Source organism: Rhinolophus sinicus, linkage group LG07 (assembly GCF_036562045.2).
Source record: "Rhinolophus sinicus isolate RSC01 linkage group LG07, ASM3656204v1, whole genome shotgun sequence".
NCBI lineage: Eukaryota > Metazoa > Chordata > Mammalia > Chiroptera > Rhinolophidae > Rhinolophus > Rhinolophus sinicus.
This window is the reverse complement of record NC_133757.1, coordinates 55,768,665-55,790,846: the sequence shown is the minus strand read 5'-3', so window position 1 is coordinate 55,790,846 and position 22,182 is coordinate 55,768,665. Positions and strand designations below refer to the sequence as shown.

Here is a 22,182-nt window from a genome sequence, read left to right as displayed (position 1 = left end):
AAGCAATCCACCAGATGCAGAGTTCAAAACACTGGTTAGAAGGATGCTCAATGATCTCAGTGAGAACTTCAACAGAAGATAGGAAACATAAAAATGAACATAGGAAACAAAAAAATCAGAAGTGAAGAATACATTAGAGGGAATCAATAGGAGATTAGATGAAGCAGAGGATCAAGTCAGCAATTTGGAAGATAAGGTGGCAAAAAATACCCAATTAGAACAGCAAAAAGAAAGAAGAATTTTAAAAAATGAGGATAGTTTAAGAGACTTCTGGGACATCAAGTGTACCAACATTCGCATCATAGGGGTACCAGAAGGAGAGGAGAGCAAGGAATTGAAAACATATTTGAAGACATAATGACAGAAAACTTCCTTAACCTGGTGAAGGAAATACACATACAAGCCCAGGAAGTCCAGAGTCCCAAACAAGATGAACAAGAGGCCCTCACCAAGACACATCATAATTAGAATGGCAAAGGTTAAAGACAAAGAGAGAATCCTAAAAGCAGCAAGAGAAAGGCAACTGGTAACTTATATGGGAGTTCCCATAGGATTGTCAGCTGATTTCTCCACAGAAACTTTGCAGGACAGAAGGGATTGGCACAAAATATTCAATGTGATGAAAAGCAAGGACCTACAACGAAGATTACTCTACCCAGAAAAGCTATTATTTAGACTCAAAGGACAGATAAAGAGCTTTCCAGACAAGAAAATGCTAAAGGAGTTTATCACCACCAAACTAGTATTACAAGAAATGTCAAAGGGGCTTCTTTAAGAAGAAGAAAAATAAATAAATAAGAAGAAGATATTTTGCAAAGAAAATATTCACTGACAAAGGCAAACACATAATAAAAGCAGTGGGTCAACCAACACTAAAGCTAGTACAAATTTTCAAAGGCAAAAGTAGGACAATTATATGTAAATATAAAGATAAATTAAGGGATAAACATGAACACACACACACACAAAAAGAAAAAATAATGACAAAAACAAGCGTGGAGAGGGTGAGTAAAAATGGTAGTGATTATAGAGTGTGTTCGAACTTAAGCGACCATCAACTTAAAATACACTGCTATAAATATAGCTTGGTATTTATGAAGCATATGGTAACCACAAACCAAAAATATACAAGAGATATACAAGAAATAAAGAGAAAGGATATATATACAATGGAATATTAGTCAGCCATAAAAACAATGAAGTTTTACCATTTACGACAACATGGGTGGACCTAGAGGGCATTGTGCTAAGTGAAATAGGTCAGACAGAGAAAGACAAATATATGGTTTCACTTATATGTGTAATCTATAAAACAAAATAAATGAACAAACAAGACAGGAACAAACTCATAGATGCAGAGAACAAACTGGTAATTGCCAGATGGGAGGGGATCTGGGGGGGCTGGGTGCAAAGGTAAAAGTATTAAGAAGTACAAATTGGCAGTTACCAAATAGCCACAGGGATGTAAAATACACCTTATGGAATATAGTCGATAATATTGTAATAACTATGTATGGTGTCAGGTGGGTGCAAGACTTATTGGTGGTCTACGTTCAGGAACACGACAGGGCTGTCCTCTATCACCTCTGCTTTTCAACATAGTGTTGGAAGTCATTGCCAGAGCAATCAGTCAAGAGAAAGAAATAAAAGGCATCCAAATTGGGAATGAAGAAGTTAAATTGTCACTCTTTGCAGATGACATGATGCTATATATAGAAAACCCTAAAGACTCCACCAAAACGCTATTAGAAACAATCAACGAATACAGTAATGTGGCCGGCTACAAAATCAACGTACAAAAGTCCATTGCATTCCTGTATACTAACAATGAAATCTCAGAAAAAGAAATTAAAAAAACACACAAACAATTTCTTTTGCAATTGCAGCAGAAAGAATAAAATACCTAGGAATAAACTTAACCAAGGATGTGAAAGACCTACATGCTGAAAATTTAAGACATTTTTAAAAGAAATTGAAGAAGACACAAAGAAGTGGAAAAACATTCCATGCTCATGGATTGGAAGAATCAACATAATTAAAATGGCCACATTACCCAAAGCAATATACAGATTTAATGCAATCCCCATCAAAATCTCAATGGCATTTTTTAAAGATAGAACAAAAAATCATCAGATTTGTTTGGAACCACAAAAGATCCCGAATAGCCAAAGCAATCTTAAGAAAAAAGAACAATATTGGAGGTATCACACTCCGTGACTTTAGCTTGTACTACAGGGCTACAATAATTAAAACAGCATGGTATTGGCAGAAAAACAGACACATAGACCAATGGAATAGAATTGAGAACCCAGAAATAAAACCACAGAAATATGGACAGACAATTTTTGACAAAGAAGCAAAAAACATACAATGGAGAAAAGACAGCCTCTTCAATAAATGATGCTGGGAGAATTGGATGGCCACGTGCAAAAGAATGAAACTGGACTGCTATCTGTCACCGTGCACCAAAATTAATTCAAAATGGATCAAAGACTTAAGCATAAGACCTGACACAATAAACTGCATAGAAGAAAACATAGGTACTAAACTTATGGACCTTGGGTTCAAAGAGCATTTTATGAATTTGACTCCAAAGACAAGGGAAGTAAAAGCTAAAATAAATGAATGGGACTATATGAAACGTAAAAGCTTCTGCACAGCAAAAGAAACCATCGACAAAATAAAGAGGCCACCAATTGAATGGGAGAAGATTTTTGCAAACAATGCCTCCAATAAGGGGCTAATATCCAAAATATACAAGGAACTCATGCAACTCAACAGCAAAAGAACAAACAACCCAATTGAAAAATGGGCAGAGGACCTGAAGAGACACTTCTCCAAAAAGGACATACAAATGGCAAATAGACATATGATAAAATGCTCAACATGACTAATCATCAGAGAAATGCAAATAAAAACCACAATGAGATATCACCTCACCCCAGTTAGAATGGCTATCATCAACAAGGCAAATAGTAACAAGTGATGGAGAGGCTGTGGAGAAAAAGGAACCCTCATACACTGTTGGTGGGAATGCAGATTGGTGCAGCTACTGTGGAAAGCAGCGTGGAGGTTCCTCAAATAATTACGAATAGAATTATCATATGACCCAGCAATCCCTCTCCTGGGTATCTATCCAAAAAATCTGAAAACATTTATAGATAAAGACACGTGTGCTCCAATGTTCACTGCAGCTTTGTTTATGGTGGCCAAGACATGGAAACAACCAAAATGTCCTTTGATAGATGATTGGATAAAGAAGTTGTGGTATATATACACAATGGAATACTATTTGGCGGTAAGAAAAGATGATATAGGAACATTTGTGACAACATGGATGGATCTTGAGAGTGTAATGCTGAGCAAAATAAGTCAGACAGAAAAAGCAGAGACCCATATGATTTCACTGATATGTGGTATATAAACCAAAAACAGCAAAAGAATAAGACAAACAAATGAGAAACAGAAACTCATAGACACAGACAATAGTTTAGTTGTTACCAGAGGGTAAGGGGGGTGGGGGGTGGGAGATGAGGGTAAGGGGGATCAAATATATGGTGATGGAAGGAGAACTGACTCTGGGTGTTGAACACACAATGGGATTTATAGATGATGTACTACAGAATTGTACACCTGAAATGTATGTAATTTTACTAACAATTGTCACCCCAATAAACTTTAATTTAAAAAAAAGAAATAAAAAAAAGACATTGGTGGGATCACTTTGTAAGTTATATAAATGTCTAACCATTATACTGTACACCTGAAACTAATACAATATTGAATGTCAACTATAATTGAAAAATAATTTTTTTTTTTAAATGTAAAAGCCATTCTACAGTAGAGTGATTGTTTGCTGAGCAGAGAATTCTGCAGGAGCGCTCACCATTTGTGGTTCTCCACCTGACAATAGTTGGGCTTATGTAATCCTCCCCTTTCCTTCCCTCCACCCTCTGCTGGGAGATCAGCTGGCCAATCATATGCTGCCCCTCTGTCCCACCCAAGTTCCTGATTTTTCCTCTGAAATGACTGGTTAATTTTAAACACACCCATGTTGTCTCCATTTTTACTTCAGTTGGATATTTACCTTGGTGAATGTGTTTGCTTGTGTAAAGTGAGTACTGTTTATTTAGTGATAACCACAACCTTCAGAATATTGCTTATTTAATATAGAATCACATTTTTATTTTTAAAATCCTTACAGAAATTGCTTTATTATGATCTGGAATTATTTTTATATTTTATATCTATAACAATGTTTAAACTTTTTGGTTTTGTATTTAATATGTCCTGACCTGTTAAGCAAGTTGTTTACTTGGAAAAAGGCAGCACTAGTATTTGCAGGGTGGGTGACTAGAATAGGTCATGGAGAGCACCCAGTTTTCCCCAGGGCGCCAGCACTCACTCACCTCTGGCCGTGCCTCACACATGCTGGTAATGTGCAATGTTTGTGCTTATTGTCATCGTTAGTTGACTCTGGCATCCTGCACATTCTCCCAGGCCGGAAACTTGGAAGTCATCCGTGAGTCCTCCCACTCCCCTACTTCCTACATCCAGTGAGGCATCAGATCCCACTTCTAATTTCTGACAACACGACATAACCTCCTTGCCTCCAGGGTAGCCCTACCTAATGCAGTGTCCACACACAATAGCAGCAGCTAGCCAAATGGCTTCTGTAAATGTCTACATCTGATCCTCTGCCCCATCCATGCACATCTTGTGCCTGAAACCTTTCCTTGGCTTCTCTGTCAGAAAAAAGTCTAAATTCCTTAGAGGACCCACAGAGCCCTTCATGACCTGGCCTGTGCCACCACCTCTAGTCTTGCTGTCCCCCAGCCCATGCTCCACACCCCAGCCTCACTGAAGCATTTGAAATGTCATGAAGGTTTCATGCTCTGCAGCTTGTGAGCCTTAGTAAGTGTTCTTACCCCGTCACCTGGTATACCTGTGTTTGTCCTTGCTGTGGAGGGTCTACCCTGTTCTGGGCATATAGTAGGCGTCTGATTCGTGTTCAGAGAATGAATGAGTGGAATATGAGAGTAACGGGAGGATGGATGACCATGTGGGTCCCTGTGCAGCTGGAGTAGAGCCTGTCCTGGCCTTGCTGCCCCTCTACCCTTCCCGCCTGCACAGCCACGGCTGAGACAGCATCCCGATAGGGATGTGGCTTGCTATCCAGGTCTTGCTCCCCCAGCACAGATCTGGTTTGCAGAGAACCAGCAGCTAACCTGGCCCCCTGCTGTAAGCCTAGACTCTGGCAGCTACTCCTACAGGGGCTAGAAGTCTGGGCCTCCAGCTAGGGATTTGCCTTATTTGGTTCCAGAACTGCATTTTGCTCCTTTTTTGAAATCCTGCTCCTTGGTTGTCAAGTTGCCATATTGTATGGTCTGCAGCCTCAGCCTTTAACTTCTGAAAAATTTTCCTGCTGTGATGAAGTCTCAAGGTGATCATTTTTCATTTTGAAAGCAGTGACTCCCTGTGCAGGTTCTGCCCTAGCTGCACAGGGACCCATGCATCCACTCATCGACTCATCCACTCATCCTCCCATTCTCACCTTCCACTTATTCATTCTCTGAACATGAATTAGATGCCTACTATGTGGCAGGATTAGGGTAGGCCCTCCACAGTAGAGGCAAACACAGCATGCCAGTGTTTCAATTTTTTAATTTTGAAAGAGTTGACTACTTCCTTCTATGATTTACCAACCCTTGGTGTTATTTGTTTCATTTTCCACTGCACTGTAAGTGCCTTGATGCCAAGAATCATGTTGGGGATATTTTTGCTGTCTGTGTCTCCAGAGGCTAGAGCAGTGCCTGGGACATAGTAGGTGCTCAGTAAATAAATCAATGAGTGAAGTGAATGAATACGGGAATGACTGAACCAAGGTAAGTATTTAGTTTAAAAATTTTTTTTTAAATTTTAGAATAGGTTTAGATTTATCGAATTATTACAAAGATAGTACAGAGTTTCTTTATACCCTGAACCCAGTTTCCCTATTATTAATATCTTACATTAGTGTGGTACAACATTAGGGGATCTCTTCCCTCTGTGATCTTCCCATTCTGGGCCTCCCCTTTTGGTCCTTGTCCAGAAAGCTGGGTTTCAGTTACCCCACTCTGCTGTGCACTTTCCATTCCACAACAGAAGCCAAGTGGTAGAAAAGCAACAAGCATTAGCTCCACCTTCCTGAGGTCACAGCTTCTCCACTCAGAGAGAAAGTTTCCCCTCCTTCAGAATTTTAGGTGCCTGCAGGCTCCCATTACCAATTATATCACCATAGAATTCTCTGAAGGCTGGGGCTTGAGAAATGGAAAAAAGAAAAAGAACTAGAGGATTTCCCTCCATTCCCTTAAAGTGTTAGGAACCCCTTTCCTGCTCATGACTCAGAATAAGAGAGTCTCTCCTGGAGATTTCTCTGTGTGTTCCCGGTGCCCACTTCAGAGTTTTGTGCTGCCTTGGGTCTAGGCCATTGATACTGGAGGAAACAATTGGGAACCTCACAGCCTTTTCAGTGGTACTCTTTTTTTCAATTACAGTTGACATTCAATATTATTTTATATTATTTTCAGATGTGCAGCATAGTGGTTAGGCATTTATATCATTTACAAAGTGATCCCCCCAATAAGTCTAGTATTCACCTGGTACTATGCATAGTTATTACAATTTGTTGACTGTATTCCCTATGCTGTACTTTAATCCCCATGACTATTTTTATAACTTCCAACTTATACTTCTTAATCCCTTCACCTTTTCCACCCAGCCCCCCAACCTCCCTCCCATCTGGCAACCATCAGGTTGTTCTCTGTATCTACGAGTCTGTTTCTGTTTTGTTTGTTCATTTATTTTGTTTTTTAAATTCCACATATAAATAAAATCACATGGTATTTGTCTTTTTCTGTCTGACTTATTTCACTTCACATAGTACCCTTGAGGTCCATCCATGTTGTTGCAAATAGTAAGATTTTATTCTTTTTATGGCTGAGTAATATTCTATTGTATATATGTACCACGTCTTCTTTATCCAGTCATCTGTCGATGCACACTTGAGTTGCTCCCGTATCTTGGCTATTGTAAATAAGGCTGCAGTGAACATAGGGTTGCATATATCTTTTCGAATTAGTGTTTTGGATTTCTTTGGTTAAATATCCAGAAGTAGAATTGCTGGCTTATAAGGTAGTTCTAATTTAATTTTTTGAAGAACCTGCATACTGTTTTCCATAGTGGCTGCAGCAATTTGCAATCCCACCGCATGCACGAGGGTTCCTTTTTCTCTACATCCTTGCCAACTGTTGTTGATTTATTGATGATAGTCCTTCTGACAGATGTGAGGTGATATCTCATTATAGTTTTAATTTGAATTTCTCTGATGATTAGTGATGTTGAGCATCTTTTCATAGATCTGTTGGCCATATGTATGTCCTCTTTGGATAAATGTCTATTCAGGTCCTCTGCCCACTTATTAATCAGATTGTTTCTTTTTTGGTGTTGAATTATATGAGTTCTTTATATATTTTGTATATTAACCCCTTAACGGGTGTATCATTGGCAAATATCTTCTCCCATTCAGTAGGTTGTCTTTTCCTTTTGTTGATGGTTTCCTTCATTGTGCAGAAACTTTGTAGTCTGATCTAGTCCCATTTGTTTATTTTTTTGTTTGTTTCCCTTTTCTGGCCAAGGTAAATTCTATGCTCACCTCCTCCCACAACCACATCAAATTTACAACTAAACTACAGAAAAAACATCATTGACAATCATCTGAAATCTAGCTGAACAGAAGTCCTACAAATAAGGACATACAAAAGAAACCACCTCAAGACTGAGAGGAGGGGCAGAATCTCGGAATGGGCTGGCACACTGGTAGAATGTGTGGTCAAAAATCAAGAGTGGTATCTCGGGGTGGAGGTCCCCCCTGAGGATGAAGCCCACATGAGGCTCCCAAGTCCAGGTTTCCAGTGCCAGGAAAAGAAGTCCCCATAACTTCTGAATGTGAAAAACACTGGAGATTGTGGCTAAGTGAGATGGAAGGCTGCTGGAGTTTCAGGCATTCCTTGTTAAACAGCCTCCACATAGACTTACTCACTGATGGACTCACTCACTCTGAGCCCCAGCCCTGGGACAGCAGCTTGAAAGGCACCAGGAACATACGAGGAGGAACTGAATTGTCTGGGCTGCAGGGCGAGGGCTGGAGGGGTAGCTTTCTCCCAGACAGAAGACCTGACAGAAACCATTGTTCCTTTGTTGAGCCCTCCCCCCACCCATATCTCAGTGTCCATCAACCTGGCTAACACTGTTCACCCCGGTCCTGGTGATTCCCTGCAACCCCACCCCAACTTTCGGGCCCACTCAAGCTACTTCCACTGGTTTTTGCACACAAATTTCCTGTCTTGGCTTATGCAAGAGACTTTCCCAAAATCTCTCAAAAGTCCACAAACTGCAAACAAGCAGCATCTGGCCTCAGCGTGCCCTGAACCTCTTGCTAAACAGCCTCAAAGCCAGCCTCAGTTCCCTTGCTCAAGGAGACATATCCAAAAAAATATTGATAAAAGCAATGTCAAAGTGTTAACTACCTATATTTTCTTCTAGGAGTATTATGGACTTACATATAAGTCTTTAATCCATTTTGTATTTATTCTTGTACTTGATATGAGAAAGTGGTCTATGTTTTTTATGTGTCTGTCCAGTTTTCCTAACCATTTATTGAAGAAATTATCTTTACCCAATTGTGTATACTTGCCTCTTTTGTCAAAGATGAATTGACTGTATAGGCATAGGTTTATTTCTCAGCTTTCTCATCTGTTCCATTGATCTATGTGTCTGTTTTCATGCCAGTACCATGATGTTTTTATTACTATAGGCTTGTAGTTTAGTTTGAAATCAGGTAATGTGATATTCCCAACTTTGTTCTTTTTTGTCAAGATTGCCATGGCTAGTCAGGGTCTTTTATGGTTCCATATAAATTTTAAGATTATTTGTTCTAGTTCTGTGAAAAATCCCATGGATTTTTTTATAGGGATTGCATTGATCTGTAGATTGCATTGAATAGTATGGACATTTTAACAATGTTAATTCTTCCTGTCCATGAGCATAGTATATCCTTCCATTTATTTGTATCTTCTCCAATATCTTACAGTTTTCCAAGTACAGGTCTTTTACTTTATTAGTTAAATTTATTCCTAGGTATTATATTCTTTTTGATGCAATTATAAATGGGATTGTTTTCTTAGTTTCTCTTTGCGATTGTTCGTTATTGGTGTATAAATATGCAACTGAATATTGATTTTGTATCCTCCTACTTTACTGAATTCATTTATCAGTTCTAATAGTTTTTTGGTAGAATCTTAGGTTTCTCTTTATATAGTATCATGTCATCTGCAAATAATGACAGTTTTACTTCTTCCTTTCCAATTTGGATGCCTTTTATTTCTTTTAACTGATGGCTGTGGCTAGGACTTCCAGTACTACATTGAATAAAAGTGGTGAAAGTGGACATCCTTATCTTGTTCCAGATCTTAAAGAAAATGCTTTTATCTTTTTCCCATTGAGTATGACGTTAGCTATGGGAACATAAATTGACTCTTGACAGTAGCCCATCCCTTCCCTTCCTATCTCATCTACCATCATATCTCCAACCAGACTAATCATAATCTTGAATCCTGTGTTCATTCATCTTTTTCTTTCCTTTTTTTAAGGCAAAATTTATGTAACATAAAATTAACCATTTAAAGTATACATTTCAGTGACATTTTAGTACATAGACAATATTGTGCAACCATCACCTCTATTTAGGTCCAAAAACATTTCCATCAGTCCCCCCCAAACTCCATTCCCATTAAGCAGTCATTCTCCATTTTCCCTTTGCCCCTGGCCACCATTAATCTGTTCTCTGTCTCTGTGGATTTACTTTCAATGGACATTTTCTATAAATGAAAACATATAGTATATGTCTTTTTATGTCTAGTTTATTTCACCTGACACAATGTTTTTGAAGTTCATCCACGTTGTAGCACATGTCAGTACTCCATTCCTTTTTATGGCTGAAAAATATTCCATTGCATGGATGTTTTGCTTATCCAGTTGTCTTGTTTATGGATATTTGCCTTGTTTCTATGTTTTGGCTATTGTGAGTAGTACTACTATAAACATTCAGGTACAAGATATTCTTTCATTTCTCTTGGATATATAAGTAGGATCAGAATTACTGGGTAAGTCTATATTTACCGTAGTAAGTCTATATTTAACGTATTGAAGGACTCCCAAGATGTTTTCCACAATGGCTTCAGCATTTAATATTCATTCCCACCAGTAATGTATGAGGGTTCTAATTTTTCCACATCCTCATGAACACTTGTTATTTTTCTTTTCTTTTATTATAGCCATTCTCCTGGGTTTTGAAGTATATCTTATTGTGATTTTGGTTTACATTTCCCTAACAACTAATGATGTCGAGCACCTTTTTTTTTTTTTAGGTCATATTAAATTTTCTTCCAGAAATATTTTAGTAAAAATTGGCCATTTCCAAGAAACACCCACTGCATGCCCATCAATAAAAAGAGAACCATAACAAAACAGAAAATTTACCATATGGCTATGATTTAAAGGAAAAAAAACTAGCAGACATGCAAGCACATCAGCTAAGTCCAATATTAACATCACATTACTTCTCATGGACTATGATTAGGATTCTGAACAGCTATGGATATAAAACTTAGTACAAACGCTGAACTAAATTATTAGGTCAAACGATCTCTATAGAAGCATCTGTCCTCAAAGGCATTCCAGTTGGAGACTCGGTTTCAGAATGAGGCATAACAAATGAACAGAAGACATACAAGGTGAAAGAAAGAGTCTGATTCCCAACACACTTTGAACCTGAAAAAACAAATCTAGATTTGAGCATCTTTTTATGTACTTGTATGCCTTCTTGGACAAATGTCTGTTCAAGTCCTTTGCCCATTTTCTTCCCTCCCTCCTTCCCTCCTTCCCTCCGTCCCTCCGTCCCTCCTTCCTTTTGCTGCTGTTTTCTAAGAGCTCTTTATATACTCTAGATATTAGACCCTTATCAGACATACAATTTGCAAACATTTTCTCCCATTCTCTAGATCATCTTTTTCCTTTTTTATAGTGTACTGTGATGCACAAAAGTTTTTAATTTTGATAAGGTGTTATTATTTTTTTCTTTGGTTGCTTGTGCTTTTGATATCATTTCTGAAAATCAATTAACAAATCCAAAGTCATGAAAATTTACTCCTGTTTTATTCTAAGAGTTTTAGCTCTTACGTTTATATTTTTGATCTATTTTAATTTTTGTATATAGTGTGAGGTGGAATTCAACTTCATTCTTTTGCAGCACTATTTGTTGAAGAAAGTATTCATTCACCATTGAATGGTTTGGGCACCATTGTTGAAAATCATTTGACCATAGATGTATGAATTTATTTTTGGACTCTCAATTCTATTCTATTGGTGTATATGTCTACCCATATGCCAGTTCCATCTATTTTGATTACTGTAGCTTTGCAATAATTTTTGAAATTTGAAAGTGTGAGTCTTCCAATTTTTTCTTTTTCAAGATTGTTTTGGCTATTTGAGATCCCTTGCAATTCTATATTAATTTTAGGATAAGCTTTTACATTTCTGCAGAAGAGGCCACTAAGATTTTGATGGAGATTGCATTGAATCTTCAGATTGCTTTTGGTAGTATTGCCTTCTTAACAGTGTCATCTTCCAATCCATGAATATGGGATATCTTTCCTTTTATTTAGGTTTTCTTTAATTTCTCTCAACAATTTTTTATAGTTTCCAGTGTACAAGTCTTGAACCTCCTTAGTTAAAAATTTCCTAAGTATGTTATTCTATCTGATGCTGTTGTGAATGAAATTGTTTTCTTAATTTCCTTCCTTTTCACATTGTTCATTGCTAGTGTATAGAAATACAACTGATTTTTTATGTTAGTTATATATCCTGAAACTTTGCTGAATTACTTCATGAGCTCTTATTGTTTGTTTATTTTTTGCATGTGGATGCCTTAGGAATTTACATGTACAAGATTATGTTATCTGCAAATAGAGATAGTTTTTACTTCTTCCTTTCCAATTTTAGAGCCTTTTATTCCTTTTCCATGTCTATTTGCTCTAGTTGGAACTTCCAGTACAATGTTGAATAGAAGTGGTGAAAGTGGGCATCCTTGTCTTTTTTCTGATCTTAGGGGGAAAGCTTTCAGTTATTCACCACTGAAGATAAGTTTAGCTATAGGTTTTTCATAAATGCCCTTTATCATGTTGAGGGGGTTCCCTTCTAGCCCTAGGTTGAGTGTTTTTATGATGAAAGAGAGTTGTATTTTGCAAATGCTTTTTCTACGTGATCATGTCTCCCCCCCCCCTTAATTCTATAATACCAATATGATGTATTACATTGCTTTTCATATTTTTAACCATCCTTGTATTCCTAGGATAAATCCTCTTTGGTCATGATGTATAATCCTTTTAAGATGTTGCTGGAAATTTTTGCTAATATTTAGTTGAGGGCTTTTTCTTGTATATTCATAGGGGATATTGGTCTATAGTTTTTTTATTCTGATGTCTGTATCCGGCTTTGGTACCAGTGTAATACTGGCCAAATAGAATGACTTAGAAAGTGTTGCCTCCTCTTTTATTTTTTGGAAGAGTTTGAGAAGGTTTAGTGTTAATTCTTTAATTAAGTATTTTGGTGAATTTACCAGTGAAACCATCTGGTCCTGGATTTTTCTTTGTTGGAAGGTTTTCAATTGCTGCTTCAATCTCTTGACTTGTTATAGAGATCTTTTCAGATTTTCTATTTCTTCTTGAGTCAGTTTTTGTAGTTTGTATGTTTGTAGAAATTTGTTCATTTAATCCAGGCTAAGTGGTGTAAAATTGTTTATAATATTTTCTTAAAGTCATTTTTATTTCTGGAAGGTCTGTAGTGATGTCACCATTTTTATTTCTGGTTTTAATAATTTCAGTCTCTCTTTGGTATCTTTTGGCCTATCAAGCTAAAATGTTTATCAGTTTTGTTGATTTTTTTCGAAGAACCAACTTTTCATTTGTTTATCCTTTTGTTTTTCTCTTCTCTATTTCATTTATCTCTGCTCTGGTTTTTATTATTTCCTTCCTCTGCTAGCTGTGGGTTTAAAATGCTCTTCTTTTTCTAGGGTATTAAGGTACAAAATTTGGTTATTGATTTGAGATCTTTCTTTTTTTTTTTAAGATATAAACATTTATAGCTATAAATTTCCCTCTGAGAACTTCTTTTGCTGTATATCATAAGTTTTTGTATGTTTTGTTTTAATTTTCCTTCATTTCAGAGTATTTTCTAATTTTACTTGTGTTTATTTTTGGTCTACTTTGGTCCAAGATATGTAGGTTAATTTCCACATATTTGTGAATTATCTAGTTTTCCTTTTGTTACTGATTCCTATCTTTGATCTATTGTTTTCAAAAGAGACTTTATATAATCTCAAACTTTTCAAATTTATTGACAGTTGTTTTGTCACCTAATATATGGTCTATCCTGAAGAATGTTTTAGGTCCGACATCTTAGTGAGGCTTCAGTGGTAGCAGCTTCTCGCCAAGCTTTGCTGTGCCACCCAAAGATGACAAGAAGAAGAAAGATGCTGGAAAGTCAGCCAAGAAAGACAAAGACCCAATGAACAAATCTGGAGGCAAGGCCAAAAAGAAGTGGTCCAAAGGCAAAGTTCAGGACAAGCTCAATATCCTAATCTTGTTTGACAAAGCAACATATGACAAACTCTGTAAGGAAGTTCCCAACTATAAGCTTATAACCGAGCTCTTGTCTCTGAGAGACAACTGAAGATCTCCAGTTCCTTGGCCAGGGCAGTCCTTCAGGAGCTCCTTAGTAAAGGACTTATTAAACTAGTTTCAAAGCACAGAGCTCAAGTAATTTACACCAAAAATACCAAGAGTGGGGATGCCTCAGCTGCTGGTAAAGATGGAAGAGCAACAGGTCCTACCAACTGTACATTTTGAAAAATAAAACTTTATTAAATCAAAAAGAAAGAAAAAGTCCAGCCTCATGGCTCAGGTGGTTGGAGCTCCGTGCTGCTAATGCCGAAGGTTGCCGGTTCGATTCCCACATGGGCCAGTGGGCTCTCAACCACAAGTTTGCCGGTTCAACTCCTTGACTCCCGCAAGGGATGGTGGGCTCTGCCCCCTGCAACTAAGATTGAACACGGCACCTTGAGCTGAGCTGCTGCTGAGTTCCCAGATGGCTCAGTTGGTTGGAGCATGGGCTCTCGATCACAGGGTTGCCAGTTGGACTCCCGCAAGGGATGGTGGGCTGCGCCCCCTGCAAGTAATAATGGCAACTGGACCTGGAGCTGAGTAGTGCCCTCCACAACTAAGATTGAAAGGACAACAACTTGAATCGGAAAAGTCCCAGAAGTACACACTGTTCCCCAATAAAGTCCTGTTTCCCTTCCCCAATAAAATCTTAGAGAGAGAGAGAGAGAGAGAGAGAGAGAGAGAGAGAGAGAGAGAAAAGAAAAAAAAAGAATGTTCCATGTGCTCATGAGAAAAATGTGTATTCTTTTGTTGTTGGGTGGAGTTTTCTAAATACATCAGTTAGGTCTAGTTAGTTTATAGTATTGTTCAAGTTCCCTATTTCCTTATTGATCTTCTGTACAGTTAACCTATCCATTATTGAGAATGGGATATTGAAATCTCTAACTACTTCTACTTTTATTAGAATTCTTTATTGACAATTTCTTTTAATACTTAATTTTTATATATTTTTTCCAATCTGATTTACATTTTTTCAATTTATTTTATTTTATTTAAGATTTTTATTAAAATATAGCCAACGTACAATATTATATTAACTTCAGGTGCACACCAAAGTTATTCAACATTTATATACCTAAAGAAGTGATCACCATAAGTCCAGCAACCATCTGACGCTGTACCACATTATCACACTATTGACTATATTCCCTATGCTGTACATTACATCCCCATGACTTATTTGTTTTATACCTGGAAATTTGAACCTCTTATTCCCCTTCACTTTTTCCTCCCTTTTTATAATTTTTCAATTACAGTTGATGTTCAATATTATTTTATATTAATTTCAGGTGTATAGCATAGTGGTTAGACATTTGTCTAATTTAAGAAATGATCCCCCTGACTAGTCTAGTACTCATCTGGCACTGTACATAGTTATTACCATATTATTGACCATATTCATTGTGCTTTACTTTACATTCCCTTGACTATTTTGTAACTATCAGTTTGTACTTCTTAATCCCTTCACTTTTTCCCCCTGCCCATAACCCCCTCTCATCTATCAACCCACCAAATCTAGTACCCATCTGTACCATACGTAGTTACTACAATATTATTGACTATATTCCTTATGCTATACCCTACATCCCCATGATTACTGTGTAACAACTAATTTGTACTTCTCAATCCCTTCCCCTTTTTCACTCACTCCCAATCCCCCTCCCAGCTGCCAACCATCAATATGTTCTCCGTATGTATCAGTTTGTCCTGTTTTGTTTGTTTATTTTGTTCTTTAAATTCCACATGTAAGCGAAATCGCATTGCATCTGTCTTTCTCTAACACTCCACTCAGCACAATACCCTCCAGGTCTATCCATGCCATATGGCAAGAACCCATTCCCTTCCCTGGCTGAGCAATATTACATTGTATATATGTACTACCTCCTCTTTATCTATCCTTCCTTTGATAGACAACCAGGATGCCACCACATCTTGGTCATTGTAAGCAATGCTGCAGTGAACATATGGATGCACGTGTCCCCTCAAAGTAGCATTTGGGTTTCTTCAGGTAAATACCCAGAATTGGATTACTGGGTCCTTCTTTGTCTCTTGTTATAGCCTTTGTTTTAAAGTCTATTTTGTCTAGTATAAGTATTGCTACCCCAGATTTTTGTTTGTTTTTCATTTCATTTTCATGAAATATCTTTTTCCGTCCCTTTACTAATTCTATCCGTGTCTGTCTTTCTATCTAAAGTGAATCTCTTGTAGGCAGCATATGTAGGGTCTTGTTTTCTTATCCATTCAGCCCTCCTTAATGCATTTAATCCATTTACATCAAAAGTAATTTTTGATAGATATGTATCTATTGGCATTTTATTATTTATAATTTTGATCTCTCTCTCTCTCTCTCTCTCTCTCTCTCTCTCTCTCTCTCTCTTTCTCCCCCCCCCCCTTTTCATCTTAAAGAAGTCCCTCTGACATTCCTTGTAATACTGGTTTGGTGCTGATGAACTCCTTTAGTTTTTTCTTGTCTGGGAAGCACTTTATCTGTCCTTTGATTCTAAATGATAGCCTTGCTGGGTAGAGTAATCTTGGTTGTAGGTCCTTGCTTTTCATCACTTTGAATATTTTGTGTCAATCCCTTCTAGCCTGCAACATTTCTGTTGAGAAATTATCTGACAGCCTTATGGGAGCTCCGTTGTAGGTAACTGCTTTTCTCTTGCTGCTTTTAGGATTCTCTCTTTGTCTTTAACCTTTGCCAATTTAGTTATGATATGTCTTGGTGTGGGCCTCTTTGGATTCATCTTTTTTGGGACTCTCTGCACTTTCTGGGCTTGTATGTCAATTTTTTGTCAGGTTAGGAAAGTTTTCAGTCACTATTTCTTCAAGTAGATTCTCAATCCCTTACTTTTTTTCTTCTCCTTCTGGTACTCCTACGATGTGAATTTTGTTATGCTTGATGTTGTCCCAGAGGTCTCTTAAACTATCCTCATTTTTTTGGATTCTTTTTTCCTTTTTGCTGTTCTGGTTGAGTGTTTTCTGCCACCTTGTCTTCCAAATCACTGATTCGATCCTCTGTTTCATCTAGTCTGTTGGTGATTTCCTTCTAGTGCATTCTTCATTTCAGTAACTATATTCTTCAGTTACTGGTTCTTTTTGATGGTTTTTATGCTTGCTATCTCTTTGTTGAAGTTCTTACTAAGTTTCTTGAGCATCCTTATCGCCATTGTTTTGAACTCTGTATCTGGTAGGTTGCTTCTCTCCATCTTGTTTAGTTCTCTTTCTGGAGTTTTCTCCTGTTCTTTCACTTGGGATGTATTTCTTTGTTTCCTCATTTTGGCTGCTTCTCTGTTTCTATGCACAAGTATTAGGTCTGCTACATCCCCCAATCTTTGCGGGTGGCCTTATGTAGCAGGTGCCCTGTGGGGCCCAGGGGCACAGTCTTTCTGGTCACCTGCATCAGGTGCTCCAGGAGTGTTCTTTGTGTGGGTTGTATGTGCTCTCTTGTTATAGTTGAGCCTTGGTTGCTACTGGCATGTCAGTAGGTGGGATTGACCCTCAGGCTAATTTGTTGTGGGGTTTGGCCACATCCACAGCTTACAGGCTTCTGTGCGGGAGTCTAACCCCACTGAATGGGATTGGCCCCAGCAGGTTCTGGTGACTGTGAGATGGCCCTTTGTGTGTGCTGCTTGTGGGGCTAATTGGGTGGTGCTCAGCTGTGCTCTGAAGCCAACCTCCAAGTATGTTGGTTCTGCGGCCTCTTGTGAGAGGCTCCAGTGCAGGTCCAAGTCACCCACTGCCTGTGACTGGCCAAGGACTATCTGGTAGGAGCTACAAAGTGATCCGTGGTTTGTTTGCTGCCTGTGCTAACCCTGGAGGTGTGTGGGAGAGACCATGCTGTCAACTGAGGATGTCTGCAACCAGTACCAGGCCTAGGGTAGCTCTGTAAATGCCAGGACACCCCAAGGCCTTCTGCCACCTGCCAGTTCCTTCAAGGTTTAGCCACAGATAAAACCTCATGCAGTACACAAGTCAGGTGAAGCAGGGTTAGGGAGTCACTAAAGTGGGAAGAGTTGTGGTCACCAGGTTAATATAAATTCTGGTTTGGTGACAGCACTGAGCCTGAAGTTACTCAGCAAAAGTCTCAGAGCCACACCGAGGCCAGTTGCTGCCCACCTGGGGTCTGTAGGACTCTGATAGTTTTGCAATGCAGGTGGGACTGGCTGCTCTTGAAAAAAGTGCCTCAGGGGGTGGGGGAGTTGGATGGGGAGGAGTCCCAGTGAGTCAGCTGGGTGGAGCTGTGGAGTTCACCAGACCAATCAGATTCAGATTTGGCTGTTCTGGGGGTGGGCTCAACACAAGGAAGATGGTGCCCACCTGCCGGATGCACAGGAGGAATTCCCCCTCACAGGGAAATGGCAACTATCTTCCTGCCTGCAACCCAAAGCAACACAACTCAGTCTGCCCCTTCCCACATACGTCTCTGACACCCCCTGAGTTACTGTTCCTCCACTGGAGGTCAAGATGAGTTCTTGCAAGTGAGAGAATCTGTGCATGGGCCCTTTAAGAGGATGTCTGGGTTTCCTGCCATCTTCTGTCCCACCCAGATGGTCAGAATCCCCACTGTTTTTCACAGCCAGGTGTTGTGAGGGCTCTTCTTCCTGGCACCAGTACTCTGGGCTGGGGAGGCTGGTGTGGGGCTGGGGTCCCTCACTCCTCCGGGAGAACCTCCGCAGCCAAGATATCCTTCCTGATTTCAGTGGCCACACGAAGGTTTGGGATTAGCCAGTTCTGCATCTCCACCCCTCCTACCAGTCTTGATGTGGCTTCTTCTTTATATCCTTAGTTATAAACTTTCTGTTCAGCCAGTTTTCAGATGGTTCTCCAGGTTAATTTTTCTATAATTTAGTTGTAATGTTCTATAATTCAGTTCATGAAAGGAAAGAGGCACAGTGTTTATCTACTCAGCCATCTTGGATCTCCTGATTTCTCTTTTAATACTTTAAATATGTCATTCCATTGCCTTCTGGTTATGTTGGTGTGGAAGGCTGAACCCTAACTCATATGTGAAATAACAAGGAGGGGTGCACAGGTGACTATCTGTGGACGTGGAAATGGAGTGGAGAATTTCAAGGCACCACTGATAAGGAATTGATGACAGGCTTTGAGGGAAATTTGATATGGATGGTAAAGGATCAGAAATTGAAATAACCTCTAGGATTTCAAGCCTTGGAAGTCAGGGTATTGTGTGTCTGGGGGAAGGGATGATTCTAATAAGAAAAGTTTTGAAAAATGACAGTGCGCCAAAGGATTTGCATACAGCACGTGAGCATCTCAGAGTCTGTTCCTCTTCAGGTTATTCTAGGAGCAAGGCAGGAGCTTTAACTTCTCTCTGATTTTGGAATCTTCTTCTGATGTAGCTTGGATTTTCCTGTCAGACAGAAACTCTGCAGGGCTGCGTTCTGCTTTGGGTCCCAGCTCCTGGCTTGTCTGGCTTCTCCGCCCTCCACCTCCCCGTGTGGTTGTCCCCCCACCCTGCACCGAGCCTCCCTGTCCCCCCACCCTGCACCGAGCCTCCCTGTCCCCCCACCCTGCACCGAGCCTCCCTGTCTCCCTGCTGCCTTTCAAGATTCTGTAATTCCTTTGGGCCCAGCTCCAGTTCTGCTTTTTCCATGAAGCCTTTCCATGTTTCTTTCTTCCCTTTCAGGACAGCTATTATAGATGGGGTGCTATTTGGACTTTTTATTGAATGAAGATCACATATTGCTGAAGGTACCTAAAATTTTTAAAGTGTACAGTCAGAATCGATTTTATATTTCTTTCATAAATAAATCATGTTCCAGGATGACATATAGGGGGAAGTCTGTGCTTAAATTAATGAGGGCAAAGAAATAAATCTTCTTGAAAATAATCCATGTGGTTGTTATGCCATTTAAGTTAGGGAAGCTTCTCAGCAAAGTTTAGCACAGTTAGCAGTTAAACAGCATTTAAGAGGTGGATGCACGCTCCACTTCTGCGTCCAGAGTCTTAGGTCACCAAAACTGCCCTGTCTTGTGCTTGTGGCATGGCCATCAGGCATGGCAGTGTGGGGCTTGGCGAAAGGTGCCCTCCAGCCAGGTGCTTCCACTGGTTCTGCTGCCTCGTGGTGTTACCTGTCATCAGGTGCCCTCAGAGCTCCCGCATGAAGCTGCTCAGTGTGGCTTACATACGCTGCCTTTTGGAAACATCGTCTTCCCTCTGGTAATCTACATTCAGAAACCCATCAGAGGTAAATCTGACTGAAAGTGATTTATTTTCAAAGCCAAGTTTCTTCAAAGGTTTGTCAGTGAATATTCAGAGTCAAAGGTTGCTACGTGGAAGTGAGGTCAATTGCAGGCCTTTGACCATTGAATTGGACTTAGGTAGTCAGTGGGGCTGGGGGGTGGCTTAGGACAACTTATGCGTGAGGGAGAATAGTCTGTGCGTAAGGGAGACTTTGAGTTTAGGATGGCAAATTAGGACAACAAAGTTCTTGTGTGCTCAACTCTCCCAGTCCATCTTTGCCAAGATCTGCCAGTCCTTTCTGAAGGGGTAGAGGGAAGCTATGATGCTCTTTCTTTTATCTAACTGGTAAAAATTTATTATAAAATGCAAATCTTTTGGCTAGTTCGGCATTGTCAGGGCCTTGCATTTTATCTTTTCACAGAAGCGTGCTCGTGACTAAGCATCTTCACCGCAGCGGGATAATGATATTAAACAGAGAAGTGGAAAAGAGACATCAGGGAATGAATGGTTCAGTAATTTATGGTACATCCTATTGTAGAATATTGTTCAAACGCTAAAAAATGAGGTCTATTTGTATGTAGAGATGTGTAAAGAGGACCGGAGCATACTGTAAGAAAAAGAGCAAGACGCAAAATAACGTATACAAGCAAACCTTGTTCTGTTATGTTATCTTTGTTGTGCTTCACCATACGTTGTGTTTTTTACAAACGGAAGGCAAGACCCTCCACCAGCAAAAAACATTAGGGCTCATTTTTTTTGGTGGTCTGGGGCTGAACCCACAATATCTCCAGGTCTGCCTGTATACTACGAGCTACTTTTGTTCAGAAAAAAAATCATGTATATGTACATAGAATATGCTTAGTAATAATAATAGATGCTATTCATTAAACTCTTATTCTGTGCTGCCGCTATGCTTATTACTCGCATACCCAAATGATCTCGCTTAGTCCTCACAACGATGGCTATGAGGTAGGTACGCATTTGTTTAATTGCTTTACAGATGAGGAAACAACAGCCGGAAGAGGTTGTAAACCTACCCCAGGGTGCACAGTAGATTAGACCCAAAACTGGGACTCCAGCCTGAAGCCGGCATCCAGCCGCTGGCTGTGGTGGGCTCCTTGTTAACAAGCATCTGCTGAAGGAATAGAAGGTGGCCTAGGATTTATTTAGTAGGGATGTCATATGAGACTCATACACCGGATCGGTACTGAACTAGGTGTCTTCCCGATCCTTCCCTCACTCTGAATTTGTGTTTCTGAAAGTGCCATTTCTCTGTATAGGACACCCCCTCCCCCACCCGTGATGCTGCTATTCATTTTGGAATTCAGAGGGCGGTTAGGCTGCTTTGTTTTCCAACTTTTTGCTTGCTCTCTGAACCTTGATGAGTACTTGGTACTTAAACTTCACCTTGCTCTTGAAGCAAATTTAGAGCATAAAGGCTACATACAGTTCTAACTGCTAGGGTAACCTAGGTCTGCAGTTCACATTAAACATTACCTCATACTGCCTCCAGGTTGGGAACCAATGTACCCAGAAGAAATTTATAAAGACACAGAGATGTTGAAATATTTTAAGTGCAAACAGGATTCCTGTGTGCTGGCAAGGACTGGGCTATATCGTCTAAAGTCCCTATTTGAGTCCTCGTATTGCCATCCCTTCCCAGGGGGCTTTTCCTCTCGGAATTTTTAGCAGTGTGTATCTGAGCATTCCAGCTCACTCATTGTTAAATGCCACTGATTAAATATGTATACGTAAAATATCTAACATTATCCAAGAAGAGGTCACTTCAATATAGCTTAATTGCTGAAGGGACAGTGCTGCTATGCTGATCAACTTGCAAAACAAGATTTAGAGCTGCAGAAAAAAAATTTAAATGTTCATGTTATAAGTACGGGGGGATTTGGTCACCAGAATTGTTCACTGGGGCTATTACATCCTACATTTTGCTTCCCACAGTCCACTCTTTGATTCACCAGGTTTTGGTTGATTACTTTTTATTGCTTTCTAGTGGGAACTGGTTTCTCCACCCATTCTCATTCTCTGTGATCTCAATTCCCTATTGTTCCTTGGGCCTAAGGATGCAGCTAGATCTGGGAGTGGGAGAGAATGAAGTGAGAGTTACTGTCATTTAGTGCATGAATTGGTTAAAGATATAATCCTG

At 39.4% G+C, this 22,182-nt stretch overlaps 1 pseudogene; it reads left to right on the top strand.

Moving 5' to 3' along the window:
• The first annotated feature begins 5,871 nt into the window (after positions 1 to 5,871).
• Positions 5,872 to 14,003, top strand: LOC109456933 (small ribosomal subunit protein eS25; annotated as a pseudogene).
• The last annotated feature ends 8,179 nt before the right edge of the window (positions 14,004 to 22,182 follow it).